The sequence below is a fragment of the Copadichromis virginalis genome, linkage group LG18 (assembly GCF_057382275.1).
Source record: "Copadichromis virginalis isolate Kocher_CV1m ecotype Utaka linkage group LG18, C_Virginalis_male_GT1.1, whole genome shotgun sequence".
Lineage (NCBI taxonomy): Eukaryota > Metazoa > Chordata > Actinopteri > Cichliformes > Cichlidae > Copadichromis > Copadichromis virginalis.
Window position 1 is genome coordinate 35,869,132 of NC_140635.1, and position 15,635 is coordinate 35,884,766.

The following is a 15,635-nucleotide window of genomic DNA, read 5'->3' on the forward strand; positions in this document are numbered from 1 at the left end:
CTGTAACTTTGCTCTGCTTCACTTCAGCAACATCAGGTAATGTTCATGTTGTATGTTCACCAGTATGATAATGATCAAGCAGTAGATTCAGCTGACGTGGTTTTATTAACCGGCAGAGCAGCAGCGCTCGGATTCAATAGCCGAATGCCGCATACACCACTCAAACATATACAGACCTACACGGAGGTACGGCAAGCGGATTAGGACAAAATACGAAACTGACAGGAGGTTATCTACACCCCCCTTCTTTAGTACATCCCTAACCAGATATAAAGTTTAATGCATGCTAAATAATAATAATCACAGCATTAAAGGTCACATATGCTGGTCCTTAGGAACATTTAAATTTGCAAACCAAATGATTGCCCCCACAGTTAGTACAGTTAGTGATATGCTGTGTTTCAGACCTGTCTCCTTGCATTTTTATTTTATCTCCTCTGTGCTTTCTTGTAAATTTGGGCTGGAGCACATCAACATTTGTCGCAGATTGTTGAGGAAAAGCAAGTGTTTTCTTGTGCTCTTCAGTCATTTCATGAATCTGGCAGACAGATATGGCTTTCGCTAATGTTAAATCACTGCAGTAGCACTTTCCTTAAATTGTCATTGTTGATGTCTGTCTCTTATTAGTGCATCACTCAGATCACCAAATCTGCAGCTTTTTGCTTTAATCCGTAAACCACTTACATAGGATTCAACAGTCTCGTCCTCTGATTCCGCATGTTGAACTTGTGTCTTTCCATCGTGACGTTGGTTTGTGGGCTGCACATTTCTCTGAACTTCCTTTTGAGGCACTCAGGATCCTCCTTCGATTCTGCAGGAATAAGGACTCGTCCTCCATCGCCGGGCTCTCTCACTTCTGGCGCGTAAACAAAAGGCCGCTCTCGTTCTATAGCTTTGGGGCTAAGTTGAGCAATATGTAGGCTTGTGTGCACGCTGGCTTGTCAGAGTGTGTCGCCGCTATAAAGATGTCATATTCTTGCTCAAAAATGCGCCAATTTTCAGCAACATTACCATTGAAAACAAGCGGGTCGGGCCTCCTGAATCCTTCCGCCATGTCGGCTACAGTCCAGAGACAAAAAAAAAAATGCACCCACAAAATAGACTTTTTGTGGGTGCATAAACGAAAAAAAAATACCGTTAACTACGGAGTACGTGTTCCGTCGCTTCTGACACCATGTTGTATGTTCACCAGTATGATAATGATGAAGCAGTAGTTTCAACTGACGTGGTTTTATTAACCAGCAGAGCAGCAGCGGACTTACAGTTCATATGCTGATTCATGGTTTTCTTTCGTTTTTGATCTACTGCAGAATATTTTTAAGGTTATCTGCTATAAAGTCCCAGGCCAGGAAAATCTCCTTCATGTTTTTCTGTGTTTTATCCTCAGTTACTTTGACACAAAGGCCTCTGCTGTGATGCTTACTGTCCTGAGCAGTTATGGACTTATCTTTCATTATATGTATTTTTGGTAGTGCTTTCCCTCTTCTTCCTGTTTGCAGATGTGTGTGTGTGTGTGTGTGGATGCAGGTGTTTCTGCGAACACCTGTTTACAGGCGCCTTCAGGCCTGGTGGGTATGGCCCTGCTAGGGGACTGGCCACACCTGAAGCCCCTGCCACACGCCTGCTGCTGATCAGGGCTCGTCAGGGGAGCTATTTAGGAGAGTGTTGGAGCTCCCACCGGCGCAGGATCATTGAGTTAGACTCCAAGTCTGTCTGTGTGTGTGTGTGTGTGTGTGTGTGTGTGTGTGTGTGTGTGTGTGTGTGTGTGTGTGTGTGTGTGTGTGTGTGTGTCCCCGCGGGGGTCAGTGTTTAACGGCTGCTTCTATTGTTTTCCTGCAGGAAGGACAGCAAACACAACAGCGGGGAGCACGAACACGGACGTCTGAGTGGGAAACACACACGGGAGTCTTGGGGAGCAACGGGGATAAACTGTGCATCTATTGTTAACCACACTGTAAATAAATGCAGTTTGCATGGCAGAGTCCTGCATCTTGGGTCCTCCTTCCCCACGGTTTGCCATTGCAAACCGTGACACTTACACCTTGGTTTAAGTCTTGCAAGTTTCAGCTTTCTTTTTATAGACAAAGAAATATGGAAATGTACTGATGCGTGATCGGAATTATAATATTTCTGAGGCAAAATTTTCCCGATTCAAATCGATTCGGGACCTTGTGAATTGGAATCTAATCAATTCTAGAAATCAGTGACGATACCCAGCCCTAGTTTTTAACCTCTTCCCTGTGGAGCCAGCTCCATGCACATTCCATGTGACAAACCTTAGCGTCCCACAGTTGTGTGTGTGCAGCTAACGTTGCAGCTCAAATGAGTGAGGAACAAGGAAATACATCAATCGAGTGTAAGAAAGAAACAGAGAAAAACATGTGTGGCGAGAGGCTCCATAAGTCTTATTATGTGCGTGCATATTCATATATATGACACATGTGTGTCCTCTATGTCTGTGTATGCTGTGAGGCTGTGGTGATGTGGTGATGTGAATGTGCGTGATCATGCTGTGCAGTTGTGTAAAAATAGCAGGTGACGTTTGTGACTGCGTAGAAAAACAGGTGATCGGTGCATGAAAGAAATTAGGAGGAGGAAAACCATGGAAAAGGGCAAGCGGGAGGGATGAAAGAGAAAACCTAAACGAAGTTTTCTTCGTTCAAGTTTTCTCAAGAACGTTGAAGAACGTTGAAGAACACTGTAACTAATGCATTAGCGCTATGGAGACTGATGGGTTTTCTCTATTATGACGTCACATTGTATTAAAAAGTTGATAAGTTAGATTTATGTTAATGCAAGAGGAGGAGAGAAAAACGTCGCGGATTCTTATCTGGAATGGCGTTAGTACAAACTAACAGGGTAGAGCCGGACCTGCATGGCGATGCACGGGAGCCAATCTGTATTAAGGTGCGTCAGACGGGGAACAGGACCTTGCGTCGTTCCAGGATCTCTTTTGGGAACTGATCGTTTACACTGAAGTTCGTTCCTTTCATGTCCGTGTTGTGACTCTTCACCTGCTCCTTCTGTTTGAAATGGCCGCAATTCTTCCGAATGTTGGAAAACTGTAATGGACTGGCTCTTATCTTATCTCGAGCAGTCCATGAGAGAAAAAAAAGAAAAAGAATCTATGATCAGATAACATTTAAAAACCAATTTATTCAATAACCTGTAACAGTCTTTAGCATTATGCTGATAGGTTGTTTGTGCATGTGTTGAATGTACAAGGTGCTGAATTTATATATAGCTGTAGCACACAATGCAGAAGTGCATAATTCATGACGAAAGAATATTTATTTATATAAAGTAAAAGCACAAAATTTAGGTACCAGTACTAACACTAGTGGTTCCTACGAAATGAATCCATTCTTGATTTTATTTTTAGCAGATAAATGTTTTCATTGTAAATATTCAGCGTCATTTCATTCAAACTATATTCATATATGATCGGAGGATCAGATGAAATCCATTAGGTCATTGTGTGTGTCTACTGCCCTCTAGTGGTACAAAACATCATTGTATTGTGAAATCAAAGGAGAGCCGCAACACCGTGGAAGCCCTTTATTACTTTTCCAACCTCCAGGAAGCTAAGAGAGCCAACAGCTTATAAAATCAGAGAACAAGACATTTACAGGACATATAATCTCCATACATTTTAAAACTGACAGTTTAAGCCATGCACAGGCTCCCATCTTGGCAAGACAAACAACCAGAAATTTATTTGCATAAATGTAAAAGCTAATATGAAACTATGCATTTAGGCTTTAAAGTTTTTTTTGTTTCTTTTTAATTTCTATAGACAGAACGCAGTAAGAGGTCCACACAGTGTGTTAAATCATACAGCTCACATGGCTGCTTTATAGGGAAGAGAACAGTACATTTGCATACAGTTATCTCAGTTTTTAAACTTTGTGTTTATTTACATGTAATACTCCAAGTGAGTAAAACAGTCCGTGTAGTGAGCAGGTGGTGAAGAATTTGATGGGTGAAACATAGGATTAATGTCCCACATGAAATATTAAATGTCAGTGTGTCTGATTAATTTGACTTTGATTTTGAGATTTATTTATTTATTTATTTTTAGCTTAAATTAACTTTCAGGACAAAATGTTCCAAAGACCACCTTTTATCAGAATCCAAGCAACTGTTATGTATTCAAAATTGAATAATTGTCCCTGGTACATATGTTGTACATTTGTTTGTTGTATGTGTTTATTGTTCAATTGTGTAATAATTGTGTAATTGTGTAATTACGTGTTACGCACTGGCAATAAAGTGAGTAAAGAGTTGGCCTTATCGCACACAGTTGTCCCGCGTACTTATTCCGATTCAGAGAAAGAATCACACATGGTGTCAGAAGTGCTGTGTGACTAAGACATACATCTGCCAAGTGTGAGGAGAAATGGAAGGTAAAAAGGAAATGCCAAATGATGATGCAGACGATCGTCCGAGGGCAGGAGTTAGCATTGCGGCTAGCACTCCCAGCACTATGTTTAGCATCCAACCACTGGTGTTCTGACGAACCATCCTACTTTGGCAAACCATCCTACTTTGGCAAAACGTCCTACCGTAAGTAGTTTATGCACATTTCTGCTGTCACAGAATAATTCCAGCACAAATTTAACTAGGTATGATGGTTTGCAACTTAACGTTGCCCATCAGAGTATGCTTATAGCTCATATTCTTAAAGACAGGATGGTTTGCCACTTCATTTTACCCGTTAAAATATGCTTATAGGTAACATTCACAATGGTAGGATGATTTGCCACTTAATTTTAGCCATCACAATATTTTTCTAGCTAATATTCACAAAGGTAGGATGGTTCGCCACTTAATTTTGTGTTGTGCACATGCGCAGAAACAACGGGTAGGATGGTTTGCCAGAACACCGGAGCCCTTTGATTTTTCCAAACCACATGAATGGACAAGATGGGTCCGTCACTTCGAGAGATTTCGTCATTCATGCATTCATGACTGCCTTTCATGCATTAGCAGAGCACTGTAACTACGGACCGCTCCACGATGAGCTGATAAAAGACAGAATAGTGGTGGGCTTGGTTGACACGAGGCTGTCTGAGCGCATGCAGATGGAAAAAGACTTGAACTTGGATAAAGCTATAAATATGGCCAGGCCGTCAGAAGACATCTAAAAGCAACAGTCAGCTTTGAAACAAACGCGATGCAAGTAAATGTGAATGCAATTGACAGAGTGATAAAAAAGCACGACAAAACAAAGTTCAACATGTTCAAAAATAAAACTGTCAAAACACAACAGCAATATAGCGAGAGACAAAGTAACAAATGCTACAAGTGCGGAGACTCTCCACATCTGAAACTTGAGTGCCCAGCAAATGATGTAAAATGTCGTTTATAAAAAAAGGTCACTACCAGCACGTCTGCAGACAAAGCAAGACAGTACAAAGTATTGAGGAGGAAGAGGAGCAAGGTTTCTTCCTAGGCTCAGTTTCCAGTGACAGCCAGGCGTGGACAGCCAACATACTGGAGCAGATGTGACTGTAATAGCTGACTCTGACTTTCTCTGTCAAAGATCTTTGCTAACGAACAAAGACCAGTTCTCCAGCAGCCAGAAAGACCTTTGTTAGGCCCTGGAAAAACACCACTGGACGTTGCAGGTTTTACAAAGCTACAGCTCAACTACGGAGCAAAACAAACAACAGAGAAGGTCTATGTTGTAAGAAACCTGAGCACTCCACTGCTAGGCCTGCCTGTGTTACAGCTCTTGGCCTGCTGGTGCGAGTTGATGTGGTATCAGTGGATACTCTGAAGACTACTTACCCTAAACTTTGCAATGGTCTAGGGAAAGTGCAGCGGGTCTGTCATATTAAACTCAAACCAAACGCTGTGCCGTACTCGCTCAAAACTCCGAGAAGGCTTCCTCTGCCTCTAATGTGAAGGGTAAAGGAGGAACTCCAACGAATGGAAGAACTTGGTGTCATTAACCGAGTTGAGGAACCAACGGATTGGTGTGCCAGCATGGTTGTTGTTCCAAAGAAAAACAGCCCTAGGCTGAGACTTTGTGTAGACTTTACTGGACTAAATGAGTATGTGTGCAGGGAGAAATATGTGCTGCCATCGGTTGAACAAATCTTGGAATGCTCGCAGGAGCCAAAGTGTTTAGCAAACTGGACGCTGACATGGGCTCCTGGCAGATTCCCCTGTCCGATGAGTCTGCCAAACTCACCACCTTCATCACACCCTTTGGGCGGTTCGATTTTACTCGCCTACCATTCGGGATCAACTCAGCGCCCGAACACTTTTGAGGGTCATTGAGGGTCTCAAAAGAGTGGTGTGTCACATTGATGATGTGTTGGTGTGGGGACGTTGCGCATTTTTCTGGGCATGGTGAATCAAGTGGGCAAGTTCTTCCCCCATTTAGCTGAAAAAGACAAAGCCCTGCAAGATATTCTTTCCAAATATGATCCATGGTACTGGGGAACGGACCAAGCGAGAGCTTTCAAAACATTAACAGATGCCCTGACCTCACCTCCAGTGCTTAGGGCTGGGTATCGTCACTAATCTCTAGAATCGATTTGATTCCGATTCACAAGGTCCCGAATCGAGTCGATCAACGATTTGATTTGATTCTATTCGATTCTATTCGATTCTATTCCGATTCGAATTGAATCGGGGAAATTTGAATCGGGGAAATTATAATTCTGATCACGCATCAGTACATTTCTATATTTTTTTGTCTATAAAAAGAAAGCTGACACCTGCGAGACTTTATCCAAGGTGTAAGCATCACAGCAGAGGCCTTTGTGTCAAAGTAACTGAAGATAAAACACAGAAAAACATGAAGGAGATTTTCCTGGCCTGGGATTTTATAGCAGATAACCTTAAAAATATTCTGCAGTAGATCAAAAATGAAGAATCACCATATGAACATTTCCTGATGCTGCTGAAGTGAAGCAGAGCAAAGTTACAGAGGTTTTATTAGAGACACAACCAAGCGTTTTGCAATTTTGCATAATTTTAAAAAGTTTAAATTTGTTCAGAAGCCTATTGAGCAGAAGAAATGAGGCTTTCTTGTTGGAAGTAAGTAAAAGGAAAACACAGCGGCCCACAGCGCTGTAAACAACGGTAGACTTGTGCGTAACAAGCAAGCGAATAATGCAGAAAACAGATTTTTAGACGGGAAACTGTTCTTGAAGTACAGAGAGAGAGAGAGAGAGAGAGAGAGAGAGAGAGCTCTGTATGAAGTGTGATTTTATCCTGGTGGAAGCAAAACAGGAAAAGTCAGAGCGAATTCATGACGATGTTTATCTGAAGCGAAATGTGAAGCGTAGTTTGGATCTTCTTTTGCTGCTGGTTCAGTCAATATTGGAGAGAGATAAAACCTGCAGTTTCAGAATCAGCGCAAAGAGGACGTAAACACAAAGCGCGGAGCCGCCGACGGATCAGAATCAGCGAGCTGTCCGTGCCGTCGGGTGAGAAAGCTCAGCTCACTGATTCTGATGCATCGGCGGGCCGTGTTTTCGTCTTAGTGCAGAATCCGTGTTCCTGCTCTCATTTACTGTTTTAGCTGTTTGGTGGTTGTTGAAATTTTGTGAGGTTTAACCTGAGGACAAAATAAATTTAAAATTTTTAAAATCGATTCAGGATTTTAATGAATCGATATCACGTTATCCAAGCTAGAATCGATTTTAATCGATAAATCGATAATCAAAACCCAGCCCTACTTGCAATGTATGACCCCAACGGAGACATTAAAGTATCAGCAGATGCTTCATCCTATGGTCTCGTTGGTGTTCTTTTGTAACTGTGAGAAGAAAGATGGCGACCCAAGGTCACTTTCTCCTACTGAACAACAAAAAGCACAAGTGGAAAAAGAGGCACTGGCGTCTACATGGGCATGTGAGCAATTTCGTGATTTTCTGATTGGAAAACATTTCTGTCTCAAAACTGACCACAAACCTCACGTTTCCTTACTGGGAGGACAAGCTCTGGATCTCTTGCCACCCAGGATCAAGCAATTCAGAATGAGACTCATGCTGTACGAGACACTGTACGAGACTCATGAGACTCGTACAGTGTGCCGTACGCCCCAGGAAAATCACTCTGGACAGCAGATACTTTGTCCCGCTCGCCTCTGAAAAAAACAATGAACATGTCAGATGGAAAGCACAGACATATGTAGACGGTATTGTAGTATTTTGACTACAGACCGGCCCACCAGGTATTAAAGCCATAAAAACTTTGAATGAAAACAAACGCTGTTGTGACAGTGATGTACAGTCTTGTTGGTATATGTATGATTTCTATACATTTTACGTCAGATAAAAACTTTGGTTGTAAGCGCTATGGTGATAGCGTCCTCGGTGGATCGATTTGTCCTGTAGGCAAATTGGTGGGGGTCCAGAGTGGGAGGCAGACCGGCCCTGATGTGCTGACAGACCAGTCTCTCAAAGCACTTCATCACCAAAAGCGTGGCGGCTGCCTCGGGGCTCTCCTCCTGCCTCCCCTTCCCTCATCCACCTGCTGGCCTCTGTGGAAGCCCCGCTATAGCCACCACCAAACAACTGAGTTATTTTTACACATCGACCTGCATCTGGCCAATCCACCACCTCTCATTGTTCATGCCATTACAAAAAATAAATAAAAAATAAGTCACCGGGCACATGCCCGGTATGCCCGATGGCCAGTCCAGCTATGTTAACCTGCAACCAAATCTGCAGCTCCATACAGCAATGTTACGACTTAGATTATATCTTATAACTCATAACTCTTATGTTAGCTCCCCTCAGTAGCCTACTGTCTGAAATATTCGACGGCTGCAATAATTCTTTAAGTGTTATTTTTTCTTGGTATTCTAATTTCACCGAAGTTTACTAAACTCAAACTTAATATTACTTACCGGGACATTTATTCTCTCCTCATTTTCTTTCACCGAAAAATTGTTTCCTGCGGTGCCGTCTTTCGTGCTTGGCTCTCCTACCTTTGCTAACGTGATGCACATAGTGCAGAAGCCGATGCTGCATTCACTTACACTCGGATATCTGAGCTTCACCGTGAAAACATAATCGTACATTTGATATTTGATTGAATTTTATTGTTTTGCCTTTGGGGTGGCACCTGGGGTGGCCAGTCTGGTTGGGGGGGTGGCCTGTGCCCCCCCAGGCCACCCCACTGGACACGCCACTGCGAACGGACCGGGCCGAACCTCCACAGAAGAAAATACAGTCAGATGATCCTGACTTCTCAGCAAAGGTTCGCATCATTCATAAACTCATTAAGACAGTGCACCATTTAAAAAATGTTTCGGGGGACGTTCCTCCTCCCTCTCTGAACAAGATAGCTCAAAATCTAATGACTGTGATTAAGCCAGCTATCCCCAATAGAGAAGTGCAGACTCTAATTGAGGGCAATGCTAAGAACTGGGCTCATACAACCATCATAATCCTTCGGGATCATTATAATGAATGCATGGAAGAGGCAGTTAAGACTCTTTTTGAGTTTCCTGAACAGGACTGGAGAGGCCCGTTTGAGATAGCGGCATCCTGGGCCAAAAGGAATCTGGGCCGCCGTCTTCAGCCTGAATCTTTGGAGCAAACTGAGGCTGTCATTGTGGCGAAGCTGGCAGACTTGCAGGCAACTATTGGATCGACGGAGTGGAGCAACACCATCAATGAACCAGATCATCAGCCACAAGTAAATGGAGAGGTGAGACATTTGGACATGATTGCACCCCTGATTGAAGCATCACAATCAGCTTCTCTGCACACACAACCCGCAGCACTGCAGGCCACTACTGGCCGGATCGTTTCTGTCACAGCACAAGTTCATGCTCCACCCACAGCTAACGCCGCACCCAAAACTACGACTGCTACGACGTCTGACCCGATTGGAGGTGAACTGTCACTCTCCAGTAAGACGGTGGAGGGAAGAGACGGCGATCTGAGACCTGCCACTCCTCCTGTGCATCTACAGGAACCAGGGCAGACTCTAATAGAGGGCAATACTAAGAACTGGGCTCATACAACCATCATAATCCTTCGGGATCATTATAATTATAACTATCCACTTTTCTTGTTTTTTACTTATTTTTTGCTCTGGTTTACATCCCAAAATCCTCTAGTCTTATAGTATACGACAGCGGATCACTTGTAAACATCGGTGCCAAGGTTGCAACATCTAATCTTGGACACTTTTAAACCTGACCCTTCCTGGCCGCCAGAGATTCTACGCGGCGCGGAGAACAACAAAGGATGGGCCGCTCATCCGAGGCGCAGAACAAAGAAGCGCCGGGGAAAACGCGCTGGTATTAGGAACAGACTGAGACAGCAGGCGCATCGCGCACCACTGCCCAGTATCCTACTGGCCAATGTACAATCCATGGAGAACAAGCTCGATGACCTAAGAGCAAGGGTCACCTTCCAACGTGACATGAGGGACTGCAACATTCTGTGCTTCACGGAGACATGGCTGACCCCCACCGTGCCGGACCAGGCCGTAACTCCGTCGGATTCATTCTTTGTGCTCCGCGCGGACAGAACGGCAGAGTCAAACAAAACCAAAGGTGGAGGAGTGTGTTTCATGGTAAACAGAAAGTGGTGTGATGCCAGGAGCATTTCTACTCTCTCCAGCGGCTGCTCGCCACATCTGGAGTTCCTGAGCATTAAGTGCCGCCCTTTCTATCTGCCCCGTGAGTTCACCTCAGTCATCGCCACGGCGGTCTACATCCCACCCCAAGCGGACACAGGTATGGCTTTGTCCGAATTACATGATGTGCTGAGCTCGCTTCAAAACAAGGACCCGGGCGCAGCCCTCATTGTAGCAGGAGACTTTAACAAAGCGAACCTCAGACAAGTCATGCCAAACTTTTACCAGCATGTCTCGTGTCCAACGAGAGGGGATCGGATTTTGGATCACTGCTACACGCCATACAAGCAGGGCTACAAAGCTGTCTCACACCCGGCTTTTGGGAAGTCTGACCACAACGCCATCTTCCTCATTCCCCAGTATAAACAAAGCATACGGAGGGAAGACGTGACCACGAGGGAAGTAAAACGGTGGACTGCCCAATCAGAAGCTACGCTACAGGACGCACTCAACGACGTAGACTGGGACATGTTCAGAGCATGCGCAGTCAACATCAACGAGTTTACGGAAGTAGCAGTATGCTTCGTCAATATGCTAGCGGAGGAGATTATCCCCACTGCGAGAGTCACCACATTCCCAAACCAGAAACCGTGGATGGACAGATCGATCCGCACTGCAGTAAACGCCAGGACCGCCTCCTACAACGCGGGTCTCGCCACTGGCGATATGAGCGCCTACAAAGCGGACTCATACGGCGTGCGGCATGCGGTGAGTCAGGCGGCTAATGCTATCTACCGCCTGACTACCGAGGACAGTGACGTCATCAGCGAAAGACCGGTGACCAGCATCGCGGAGCATGACGTCCGAGCGGCACTGAGGAGAGTGAACACAAGGAAAGCGGCGGGGCTGTCATGATATGTTGTGTGGCAGGCAGGAGAAGGACCCAATAGCAATATTCACAAACACGGGGATGAACTTAAGAAACACAGCTTTAATGCTGGCAGGATAGAATACAGGACATGCAAAACTAAACCGGAAAAACGTAAACTAGTACTCGAAGGTAGACACAGGGAGATCCACACAACATGAGGGAGAACGCGACGCCGAACAGAGGAAGACGCAGACAGAAATACACAGAGGGTTAACGAGGAAAGTGGGAACACACGGGGAACACAGCTGACACAGATAACCATAACGAGACAGGGCGGGGTGAACATAACACTGACGGGTACAGGCACAGAGGTTCAGACAGGAGGAGAGAGAGCACGGGGAAAACACAGACATAACGGGCTGGGGAAACATGAAACAACCACAAAGGGAGACGAGGGCTCATAAATACATAGAGGGCACACAGGGGGGAGAGAGAGCACGGGGAGAACTTAGACATAAAGGGCAGGGGAAACATGGAATAAAACATAAGGAGAGACGAGGGCTCACAGATACACAGAGGGGCACACAGGGGGTAAAAGCCATGAAGGGAAAACACTTAGGGAACAACACAACAGGGCAACTCAGAAAACATGGTCTAAATAAGGAACGAAATACAAAAATACAAGAAACTAAGAATACTGGGCCCACATGGCCCAGGACCATGACATCACCCCCCCCCTAAAGGGCTGGCTCCTGACAGCCCAAACCCGAGAAACAAAAACAAAAACAGAAAACAACCCACCCAGGGCGGGAGGCGGGGGACCAGGACGGCGGGACCAGAACGGGAAACAAAACAAACAACAGAAAACACGGGAGCACACGACCATAGTCAAAATAAAGTTCAGGGGGCCGACCCAGAGCCCACAGGAACAAGAGTTCACGGGTCACACGGTCGGGGGGCCGACCAGGCGGGTGGCACAGGTGGCAGAGCTGGTCCGGAGGCCGGCCGCGCGGAAGGCAGCGGCGGCGGCGAAGGAGACAACGGAGCAGTTCCGGAGGCCGGCCGCGCGGAAGGCAGCGGCGGCGGCGAGGGAGACGACGGAGCAGTTCCGGAGGCCGGCCGCGCGGAAGGCAGCGGCGGCGGCGAGGGAGACGACGGAGCAGTTCAGGAGGCCGGCCGCGCGGAAGGCAGCGGCGGCGGCGAGGGAGACGACGGAGCAGTTCAGGAGGCCGGCCGCGCGGAAGGCAGCGGCGGCTCTCCAGTGTCAGGCGTGCTGGCCATGGCCCGGTGGGCACAGGACCAGACGAAGCACAGGCTGAGGCTGGACCAGACGAAGCACAGGCTGAAGACGCTGAGGCTGGACCAGACGGAGCACAGGCTGAAGACGCTGAGGCTGGACCAGACGAGGACGAAGGCTCTGAGGCTGGGCCAGACGAGGACGAAGGCTCTGAGGCTGCAGCGGACGAAGGCTCTGAGGCTGCAGCGGACGGAGGCTCTGAGGCTGCAGCGGACGGAGGCTCTGAGGCTGCAGCTGACGAAGGCTCTGAGGCTGCAGCTGACGAAGGCTCTGAGGCTGCAGCTGACGAAGCACAGGCTGGACCAGGCGTAGCAGAAGGTGGCTGGATGGGCTCCTCGGGCCCTCCAGCTGATGTGGCATGGTGCTGGACGGGCTCCTCGGGCCCTCCAGCTGAGACAGGAGGCTGAACGGGCCCCTCGGACCCTCCAGCTGACGTGGCATGAGGCTGGTGCGGTTCTCCCGAACCCCCAGCTGACGAGGAAGGTTGCTGAACGGGCCCCTCGGACCCTCCAGCGGAGACAGGAGGCTGAACGGGCCCCTCGGACCCTCCAGCGGAGACAGGAGGCTGAACGGGCCCCTCGGACCCTCCAGCGGAGACAGGAGGCTGAACGGGCCCCTCGGACCCTCCAGCTGACGTGGCATGAGGCTGGTGCGGTTCTCCCGAACCCCCAGCTGACGAGGAAGGTTGCTGAACGGGCCCCTCGGACCCTCCAGCGGAGACAGGAGGCTGAACGGGCCCCTCGGACCCTCCAGCGGAGACAGGAGGCTGAACGGGCCCCTCGGACCCTCCAGCTGACGAGGTAGATGGCGGCGTGGGAGCCGCGGAGTCCCGGATGAGCTCATCCGAGCTCCCAGCAGGAGCTGATGCAGAGCCAGAGAGATTTGAGACCCCTGGCTGAATGTTAAGCTGACCAGCGGACCGTACTGCTATCGGGGACTGGGCTACAGGAGCTACTGGGGCCTGCGCTACAGGCGGCACTGGAGCTACTGGGGCCTGCGCTACAGGCGGCACTGGAGCTACTGGGGCCTGCGCTACAGGCGGCACTGGAGCTACTGGAGACTGAACTGAGGGTGGCTGCGAGGGAGCTAACTGAACTGAGGGTGGCTGCGAGGGAGCTAACTGAACTGAGGGTGGCTGCGAGGGAGCTAACTGAACTGAGGGTGGCTGCGAGGGAGCTAACTGAATGGAGGGTGGCTGCGAGGGAGCTAACTGAACTGAGGGTGGCTGCGAGGGAGCTAACTGAACTGAGGGTGGCTGCGAGGGAGCTAACTGAACTGAGGGTGGCTGCGAGGGAGCTAACTGAGCTGTGAAGGGCTGCGAGGGAGCTAACTGAGTTGTGAGAGGCTGCAGACCCTGGCGGCTCCGAGGGCCCCCGAGAGCCAGGCGTGTTCCCCGAAAGATGTGCTGACAATCGGGGGTAGGCCACGGCTTTCCCCGGAGCTCCTCCTCTACGTGGGTGCAAGCTGCTTGCTGCTGCTCACAGAGACCGGGCTCCATGATTTCCGGAGTTAATGCGGTGCCACGGCGGTGCCGGCGCCGCCCCCTTCTGGTAGCTGGCGCGATGGGCGCTGATGGCACCAATGCAGGGGGTGATGTAGCGACGATCTCCCGGTCGTCCGCCCACATCCTTGCCAGAAATGAGGCAGGCGAAGTAAGGTCTAAGTGGATTGGAGACGGCGAGCGGCTGGTAGGCTGTGCAGCAGGTGAGAGGTCCTGCTCCGAGATGAGCCAGGGCTTCCACCGGAGCTCGTCCTCCCGATAAGCCCGCAACACCTGCTGCCGCTCCTCCTCACCGAAGTCAACAGCCTCGGGCATCTCCGTGCAGGCAGGCGGTGGCGAAGATGCGGAAGCTGATGAAGTGTGAGCCAATGGTGTGTCCGTGGTGAGCCTCACCGTTCCGCCATGAGGCGGCGGGGCAACGGCGCGATGGCACGGCTCTGGTGAAGGTGCACGCCCACCAGGCCGCTGCTGCTGCGGACGGAGTCGGAGAGCGGAGACGAGAAGGTCGCTGACGAGGGGGTGCAGCGTCTCCCATAACCAGGGGAACACAGACACGCACACCCCTACCTGGCGGGCGAACTCCTCCCGTTCCTCCTCACTGGAACAGTGCAGCCACTTGTCGCATAGCGACTCCACTGTCCGGACAATCTCCAGTCTTTGTGTCGCTGGGTCCGGCATGGTCACGTCGTACTGTCGGTCCGCGGAGGGGTTGTGAACTGCTGGGTCCATGTTGTGGTCACGTTCTTCTGTCATGATACGTTGTGTGGCAGGCAGGAGAAGGACCCAATAGCAATATTCACAAACACGGGGATGAACTTAAGAAACACAGCTTTAATGCTGGCAGGATAGAATACAGGACATGCAAAACTAAACCGGAAAAACGTAAACTAGTACTCGAAGGTAGACACAGGGAGATCCACACAACATGAGGGAGAACGCGACGCCGAACAGAGGAAGACGCAGACAGAAATACACAGAGGGTTAACGAGGAAAGTGGGAACACACGGGGAACACAGCTGACACAGATAACCATAACGAGACAGGGCGGGGTGAACATAACACTGACGGGTACAGGCACAGAGGTTCAGACAGGAGGAGAGAGAGCACGGGGAAAACACAGACATAACGGGCTGGGGAAACATGAAACAACCACAAAGGGAGACGAGGGCTCATAAATACATAGAGGGCACACAGGGGGGAGAGAGAGCACGGGGAGAACTTAGACATAAAGGGCAGGGGAAACATGGAATAAAACATAAGGAGAGACGAGGGCTCACAGATACACAGAGGGGCACACAGGGGGTAAAAGCCATGAAGGGAAAACACTTAGGGAACAACACAACAGGGCAACTCAGAAAACATGGTCTAAATAAGGAACGAAATACAAAAATACAAGAAACTAAGAATAC